Source organism: Aethalodelphis obliquidens, unplaced genomic scaffold (genome assembly GCF_003676395.1).
Source record: "Aethalodelphis obliquidens isolate GAN/ISIS:26980383/991018 unplaced genomic scaffold, ASM367639v1 scaffold18, whole genome shotgun sequence".
NCBI lineage: Eukaryota > Metazoa > Chordata > Mammalia > Artiodactyla > Delphinidae > Aethalodelphis > Aethalodelphis obliquidens.
Genome location: NW_020837962.1, coordinates 17676952 through 17685567, shown reverse-complemented (window position 1 = coordinate 17685567; position 8616 = coordinate 17676952). Strand labels below are relative to the sequence as shown.

The 8616-nt window shown below is 41.2% G+C and overlaps 1 non-coding gene across 1 annotated transcript; it reads right to left on the bottom strand.

The window, feature by feature from the left end:
- Positions 1-2909: 2909 nt before the first annotated feature.
- LOC113626637 (U6 spliceosomal RNA) lies at positions 2910-3016 on the bottom strand. The gene has a single exon (XR_003435194.1). It is a non-coding gene; the product is annotated as a U6 spliceosomal RNA (small nuclear RNA).
- Between the last annotated feature and the right edge of the window lie 5600 nt (positions 3017-8616).

Sequence of the window (8616 nt, the reverse complement as noted above, 5' to 3'; positions counted from 1 at the left end):
AGCTAAAGGAGCAGCAGAGCTGGGGTTGACCACATTTGGATCTGCCAAGCAGTTCTGTCATTTACTTTGGGTAAAAAGTCACATGTAGCATGACAGCTCTGTAAGGTTGACCAGGTTGTTGACTGCAATAAATGCACATGGCCAAGAAGGTGGGTGCCCAAACCTAGCCCAACTCTGCTTACTCCATTATGTATCTGCAAGGCTGCGCCAGCCCTAGGAAAGGGGCCCTGTTCTCTGATCGGTCCCCTCAGGGGAGGCACATCCACCCAGAGAGGCACCTCCTGGCAGTTGCCTGGAGTATGCAGATGTGCCGACAGCAGCCTGAAGAGACCTCTGCGCATGTCCTGGTTCCTGGTTTCAACGTCCTCATCCCTGAGGTGGCCCTGAGCTGGTAGAGGTTTCAAGATTCAACCCTGGGGTTTTGATGGCCATAGTGTTTGAGATAGTAAAGAGGAGGGAAACAGCCAAGTAAAGCCAACGAAAGGGAAACTGCTCAATGTGTTATGATGTGTGAGGGAGATCAGGCCCTTTAAATCACGTTTTCAAATAATATTTAATGATATGGAAAAATACAATTAACAGTAAGTAACATTAATAAAAGAAGCAGAAACACATGTTAAAATCATATGGGATTATAGATGTCACAGTACTGACAGTAATTTTCTCTAGGTTATCGGAATATTTACGATTTTTATGTTATTCGTTTTACGGGGGGTTTTTTTTTGTATTTTCCAAATTTTAAGATGATAATATATCATTTTCAGAGAAAAGTGTTGTACTGAACAAATGCTAACCAAAAAGTTCATGTCCTTTGACCAAGGTCTTTGACTTCAAACTGTTTTTCCTAAGGAAAAATTTAGAAATATAGCTAGACATTAATGAGAGAGTTACAAAAATCTGTGAAAAAGGGGAAACAGTCGAGAGAAATGGTTAAGAAAATCAGTTCCTGCAGATGCCACCATGAAACGATGTTTATAGTCTTGTTTTATTTTTAGCCTTCTTTTATGCCCACAAGTCTCTTTGAGACCGTGTGTGCCTGGCTGAGGGAAGAGAGAGGCTTGTTTGTCCTGTTCTAGGTGTAAACTATGAGGCTGGCATCCTCACTTCCTTTTCAGACATATTTCCTGAGAATGAAGCATGACAATCCAAAATTATTGAAAGAAAACAAGACACAATCTGCACATACTCTAACACCTCAGCTATGTCACTATAGAAATACAGGACACAGAGCCAGCATGAGAGATAAAACTGGAGGGAAAGCTGCCTAAAGTTTCCTCAAAACTTTTCCTCTCCTTCCCTTTGCATCGTAATTCTACAGAGCATCTTATGTTTTATACACTGAAAACATTGCAATGAACAGATATTTGTAGGATTTTTTTCACATTTTTATTGGTGCATAGCTGATTTACAATGTTGTGTTAGTTTCAGGTGTACAGCAAAGTGAATCATTTATACATATACATACATCCACTCTTTTTAAGATTCTTTTCCCATATAGGTCATTACAGAGTATTGAGTAGAGTTCCCTGTGCTATACGGTAGGTCCTTATTAGTTATCTATTTTATATATAGTGCATATGTCAATCTCAATCTCCCAATTTATCCCTCCTCACCTTTCCCCCTGGTAACCATAAGTTTGTTTTTTACATCTGTGACTCTGTTTCTGTTTTGTAAATCAGTTCATTTGTGCCATGTTTTTTAATTCCACATATAAGCACAAATGATATCATATGACATTTGTCTTTCTCTGTCTGACTCACTTCAATCAGTATGACAATCTCTAGGTTCACCCGTGTTGCTGCAAATGGTATTATTTCATTTGTTTTTATCGCTGAGTAATATTCCATTGTACATATGTACCACATCTTCTTTATCCATTCATCTGTCGATGGACATTTAAGTTGCTTCCATGTCTTGGCTATTGTAAACAGTGCTGCAGTGAACACTTGAGTGCGTGTATCTTTTTGAATTATGGTTTTCTCTGGATGTATGTCCAGCAGTGGGATAGCTGGATGATATAGTAGTTCTATATTTGCTTTTTTAAGGAATCTCCATACTGTTCTCCATACCGGTTGTACCAATTTACATTCCCACCAACAGTGTAGAAGGGTTTCCTTCTCTCTACACCCTCTCAAGAATTTATTGTTTGTAGATTTTTCGATGATGGTCATTCTGACTGGTGTGAGGTGATACCTCATTGTAGTTTTGATTTGCATTTCTCTAATAATTAGTGATGTTGAGCATCTTTCCATGTGCCTTTTGGCCATCTGTATGTCTTCTTTGGAGAAATGTCTGTTTAGATCTTCTGCCCATTTTTTGATTGGGTTGTTTGTTTCTTTGATATTGAGCTTCATGAGCTGTTTGTGTATTCTGGAGATTAATCCCTTGTGGGTTGCTTCGTTTACAAATATTTTCTCCCATTCTGTTGGTTTTCTTTTTGTTTTGCTTATGGTTTCCTTTGCTGTGCAAAAGGTTTTACATTTAATTAGGTCCCACTTGTTTATTTTTGGTTTTATCTTCATTACTCTAGGAGGTGGATCAAAAAAGATATTGCTGAGATTTATGTCAGAGAGTGTTGTGCCTATGTTTTTCTCTAAGAGTTTTATAGTATCCAGTATTGCATTTAGGTCTTTAATCCATTTGAGTTTATTTTTGTATATGGTGTTAAGGAGTGTACTAATTTTATTATTTTACATGTAGCTGTCCAGTTTTCCCAGCACCACTTATTGAAGAGACTGTCTTTTTTCCATTGTATATTCTTGCTTCCTTTGTCATAGATTAGTTGACCCTAGGTGAGTGCATTTATCTCTGGGCTTTCTATCCTGTACCATTGATCTATATTTCTGTTCTTGTGCCAGTACCAAACTGTTTTGATTACTGTAGCTTTATAGTATAGTCTGAAGTCAGAAAAAAGTATGGAATGCTTCATAAATTTGCATGTCAACCTTGCACAGGGGCCATCCTAATCTTCTCTGTATTGTTCCAATTTTAGTATATGTGCTACTGAAGTGAGCACAAGATTTTTTGTTGTTGTTTGTTTTCTAGGTCTGTTTAGTCTGTTAAGGGGTATGAAAAACTTGCTGGTATCTTGTGTTTATGTCGCTGCTATAGCCTTACCTGGAGCAAAGTGCACCTTTCTCCTACCTTTGAGGATGAGGAGGACTGGAGGACTGTCCAGGTTGGTGGTGTGGAGGGAAGCTAGGGGCTTTCATAGTCAGAGATTGGAGGGCCTGCTCCCAGGCAAGATGCTGCTGCAGAGAAGGGCAATATTCCACAAATGGGGGGCTTCCCTGGTGGTGCAGTGGTTGAGAGTCCACCTGCCGATGCAGGAGACACGGGTTCGTGCCCCAGTCCGGGAAGATCCCACATGCCGTGGAGTGGCTGGGCCCGTGAACCATGGCTGCTGAGCCTGCACGTCCAGAGCCTGTGCTCTGCAACAAGAGAGGCCACAACAGTGAGAGGTCCACATACCGCCAAAAAAAAAAAAAAATTCCACAAATGGGGAAGGCCAGATAACTCCAAGTCCTACCTACACGAGTGAATCCCATGGAGTTACAAATGCCAGGTCCCAGCAGCAGAGGGCTCAGGGGGTGGACATGGCTTATAGGGAGCTGGCCAGCCTCAGGTGGACCAGGGGGCCTGAGCCAGAAGCAATTGCAATGACGGCCAGTCACTCACATGTGAAGACAGGGACATCCCCATTTTCCCTGACTGAGTAATCCCTTAGGCTCTCTGGAATTAGGGGAGAGGATGGAGGAAGGATCCCCCCCAAAACATCACAGATCCTGGATTTCTTCCCTAGGCTGGTGAGTGGGAGCTCAAGCTGAATTTAATTTGATAACTTTAAAAAAAAAGAGAAAGAACCATGGCTTTTTTTTTTTTTTTTTTTGCGGTACGCGGGCCTCTCACTATTGTGGCGTTTCCCATTGCGGAGCACAGGCTCCGGACGTGCAGGCTCAGCGGCCATGGCTCACGGGCCCAGCCGCTCCGCGGCACGTGGGATCCTCCCGGACCGGGGCACGAACCCATGTCCCCTGCATTGGCAGGCAGACTCTCAACCACTGCGCCACCAGGGAAGCCCAGAACCATGGCATTTTATACCCTGAATGTCATGGGAAAATTTATGCTGGTCTTAATAAATAAAAAGCACTTCATACATAAAATAATTTCTAAGCTATAATTAATAACCATATAGCATAAAAACAATCCCCTAAAATCCTAGTCAGAAGGCTGTGCTGAACCATTAAAACCAGGATGGTGGACTCTGAAAGCATGCTTTCTCCTGCCAAACTAGAGTTTAGGGGCTGAGCAGAACTGACACCTCCCAGGGCTGGATGCTGCCCTGTAGGGAGATCCTACATCCTCCCAACAAGTCTTCAGGGCACACTGGAGTTTTCAAGAAGTCAGGGTCTTTTTGCTGAAAATCCCATTGAAACTTCAGAGAGTGATCATGACTTGCCCAAATCTACCCCCTTTTCCTTTTCCCTTGAGGATTCCAGGTCCCCAGTGTGCCTCTCCAGAATTACCCCTTCCACTTACTTCCAGACTTTACAGAAATCCACAGGTCCTCATGCAACACATGGGGGCAGGGGAGAGAGGTAAATGTGTTTCAACCTTGGGAATTTTAGAAAACTAATCTGGTGTGCATGGCATGCTGCACCCCAGTGGAGTCTGGGGGTGCACCCTGTGATCACACACATCAATATCTCTGCTTCGAATATATGAATGGTGCCAGAGGAATAAACCAGGGCTGCCTCATGTTGGTTCAAGTCTGTCAAAAGAGTTATGAAAATTTTTCCATTTCTTGGAGGTTTATTGATTCTCGAATTGTGGATAAGGCATCATGGACCAGTATCTAATCTGCCTGCTGGAAATCTGGGACTGGTTGTCCAAATGTTTTCTCAAAATTAATATCTCCAAAATAAATCTCCTGAACATCATCCTTAAAACCCCTTCTTCACCCAAAGTCCGCATCTCACTCATTGGTCTCTTTACCAGCCAGTTTGCTGAGGCGAAACCCTCCCTTCTCACATCCCACACGTTGACCTCACCTTGACTTCACCTGCCGGTCATGTCAGCTCATTGCCCGCCACCTCACTGCCCCCACCACGATTCACACCACCATCACCGTAACTATGGATTGGGCTATAAGACTTCCTAACTGGAAGCTATTCCACCGTGTTGGATTGCTGATGGAGGAAGCTTTTAAAATAATAAATCAGCTTATGTCAGTACCCAGCTTTCCATCCTTCAGTGCTTCCCATGAGTTCTCTTCCAAGAACATCAAAGTCCTAAGCATGGCCTCCCAGTCCAGCTAGTCACTCCATCTCTCAGGCCCTGCCCTCCATCCACACTGGCCCCATCGCCCCTGCTCACACCTGCCAAGCTCTGCCTCACCTCAGGAGATGGTACTTGCTGTTCCTTCAGGGAGGCTCCTCCTTTCTATCTGGTCTCAGCTCAGATGGTATCTCCTTAGAAAAGCCTTTCCTGAAGATTCTTTCTAAGGTGGACCCACCTTCCACCTCCATGTCTCCCTGTCATGTGACCTTATTCTCTCAGCTCCAATCTCATTAATTGGAAGTTAATGTTGTTACTGTATTCAATTATTCACATCACCATCGGGAGGTCAGGCCCTTGGGTTTGTGGGATCTACAAGGGCACTGATGATTGGGCATGGGGCAGGCTCTCTGTTCTGCATGACCTACTTCAAAATTCCAGATAGAGGAGACCCCTTGCTGTCGGTTCACCTTCCAATGCAGAGCAACCACCAAGGAGCTTGATCTATGGGTCCTGGGGCTTCCTTCAAAAACTCTGGGGACTTTTAAGTGGGTAATTAAATCTTGAGAGATTGGTCTTGGGCATTTCATTCAGCTCAAAAAATATTATATTCATTGATACTCGCCATACAGACCTCAGAAGAGGAATTCATTGCTTAATGATTAAACTCCACATATGTTACAGATTAAAGTCCATATTTCCCATGACATATTTAGATAACACATTTCCCAATTCTTCTGCTGCACAAGCCTATGTTTCTTTTTTTAAAAATCAGATTAGTTATCATCTTGACCTACTATATGTAACCTATTCATCAATTTTTTTAAATTCCATCCAGTGGAAAAGGATGAAAAATTCTTGCATACCTAAAATCATAACGGTTTCTTTGTTTTATATAAGGTGGAAGAGAGTGATCTCAGATTTTTAAAGTTTTATCTGAAAGAGAATTAAATGAATTGACTATGCTTATAGAAAAAACTTTGCATTGGCTTAAAAAAAGAAAGATACATTTCTAGAGACTGTTATTATATGCAGTAATTTAAAACACATATCAAAACTACTTTCCCCTAATATAAAGGATACAGCCTTTTTAAAAATGAAAAGGACATGAAAGATATGTTTCTCATGCCATTTGATGAAATGTTTGACAGAACATAAAACCCCTGAGATTATCTGGATTTGATGTTCTTGGAGGCCATTCACCATGATTTCTGCTTTTGTGGTTGTTTCAGGATAAAGAAAATTATGAGCATTCACCTAATGTGAAAAGTCAGATCTGACCATCTGGCTCTATTTCAACATGATCTTCAAATTTTCTTCTCGGAATTAAAAAGAAAAAGAAGAAATAAAAACCACTTACTGAGTAGATTTATTAATACACTTGAGATCGGGGGGGATGGAACTAACTGTATTTACTTCTGAAATAGTTGAGAAACATATTTTCAATCACAATTACGTAGCAAATCCTACAGTAAATACTCAAATAAATTTAGTGACCATCTTAAAGTTTCTCAGAATACCCCATCCACCTTATTAAATGAATCCCACTGATTCAGAGTTTTTAACAATTATTACTTGACTGGGCTAGAGTTTCTTGTATTTTTCATTTTAAAAAATAGTTTCAAGAAACAAAATGGTTACTGTAAATAAGACTTCAAGTACTTTTCCAACATTTCATATATATATTTTGCATTTTTTTCACCATCATCCTTACCACCATTTATGTCTGGAATCATTTGTTTAAAGCTCACTCTGAGCATATATGTCCTCCCAACATCCTCACAGCAGTTCCATTAGCTGGGTACCAGGGTCACCATTTTTATACATGAGAAAACAGAGGTTCAGAGAGGTTACCTTGTCCAAGATCACACAGCTAGAAAGAGACAGGATTTTTATTCCATGGATTTTATTTCCATCTAGTCTTGGGAAAAAATGCTAGCCACTAGCTTGTATACCTATATGCAAATTTTAGAAATTAAGCCACATTTTAACATCTGCAATATAGACCATTCTTCAGTTCAAAATAACTTTCCCTGAACAAAACAGGATTCACGTGGTCAAGTGTCTTGACTCTCTGTTTAGACCTCTGTTTTCTTAATTGTACTTTTAGAAATACAATATCATATATGCCTACCTGTCTTTTCTTTTTCAATCTGTTTTAGCAGACAGTGTGGTTTTCTGGGTAATAAAAAGACTATCAAAATCCAAATCAACCCTTTCATAATCATCAAAACTCAGATAACTGCAGATTCCAGCAGATCTGCAATTTTGCCCTTGGAGTTAATGGTCAACCCAACATAACAAGTTGGTATGTTGCCTTTGAATTACCAAGAGTGGCTGCTGCCATTATATAAAGCAGTGGTTACTGATGATTGTGTTTAAAGTTTCTTGAACCCTGTGGACCCTTTGTTTTCCATAGAGAGAGGTTGCATAATGGAACATAAGTAAGAAATGAACCATCCATTGCCTTTCTTCTTCTGTGGTGGGCGTGGTGGCTGCTACACTTCTGAGAGATCTAAAGTCAGCAAAAAATATTCACAGATGATGCTTTGCTTTCCACCAAGGTCTAAAAACAGCAGTACCGTGATTAATAAATCTTTCCATGATGAAACTCCTTTATGACATTTATGGTTAAAATATTGCCATATGAAATCCAGTTGAAGCTTGAGTCATTTGGCTTAAAGTAACCCAGATTACTATGTGATAGTTCTTTGGTTATACAGCTACGAAGAGACCAACAGATAATCATGATAGTATTTCAAATGCAAAGTAAATTCAGGGCACTTAGTAGCTTTATAAATTAGGTAGTTAGACTGAGTCAAAAAAAAAAAAAAAAAGGAAACCTATTTGCTGGCTCTCAAATGCAATAACAACCCCCCCCCCAAAGTTTCTGGGTTCCTCTATGGTTTTCCCTGGCCCTTCAACTGGCTTCCGTGAAGTAGGAGTTTATATAAAAAGCCAGAGGTGAAATACAAGTTGTTTTACCTTATTCAGTGAATGTCAGTTGGGTCCTTCAGGAAGCAAATGCCAAGGCAGAGTTACAAATACCAGAGACATAGTGGAAGTAACACCTCTGACAGATAAGGGAGGGGGCAGGAGTGGGGAGGGAAGCCTTCAGATCATTCTGCAGGTCTCCGGTGATGGGAGGAGGGAAGGAAAGAGGCTTGGGTAGGAGGAGCCTCAGCCCGCAGGACAGACCTGAGAAAATAAAAAGAAACTCCAGAGACTGGCAGAAACAGGCAGACCCCAGGATGCTCCGTCACTGACCGGAGGCTTCCTGGTCCACTACAAATGCTGCAGCAGATTCCAGAACTGCTGTCTGTTCTCCTCACAGCTGGT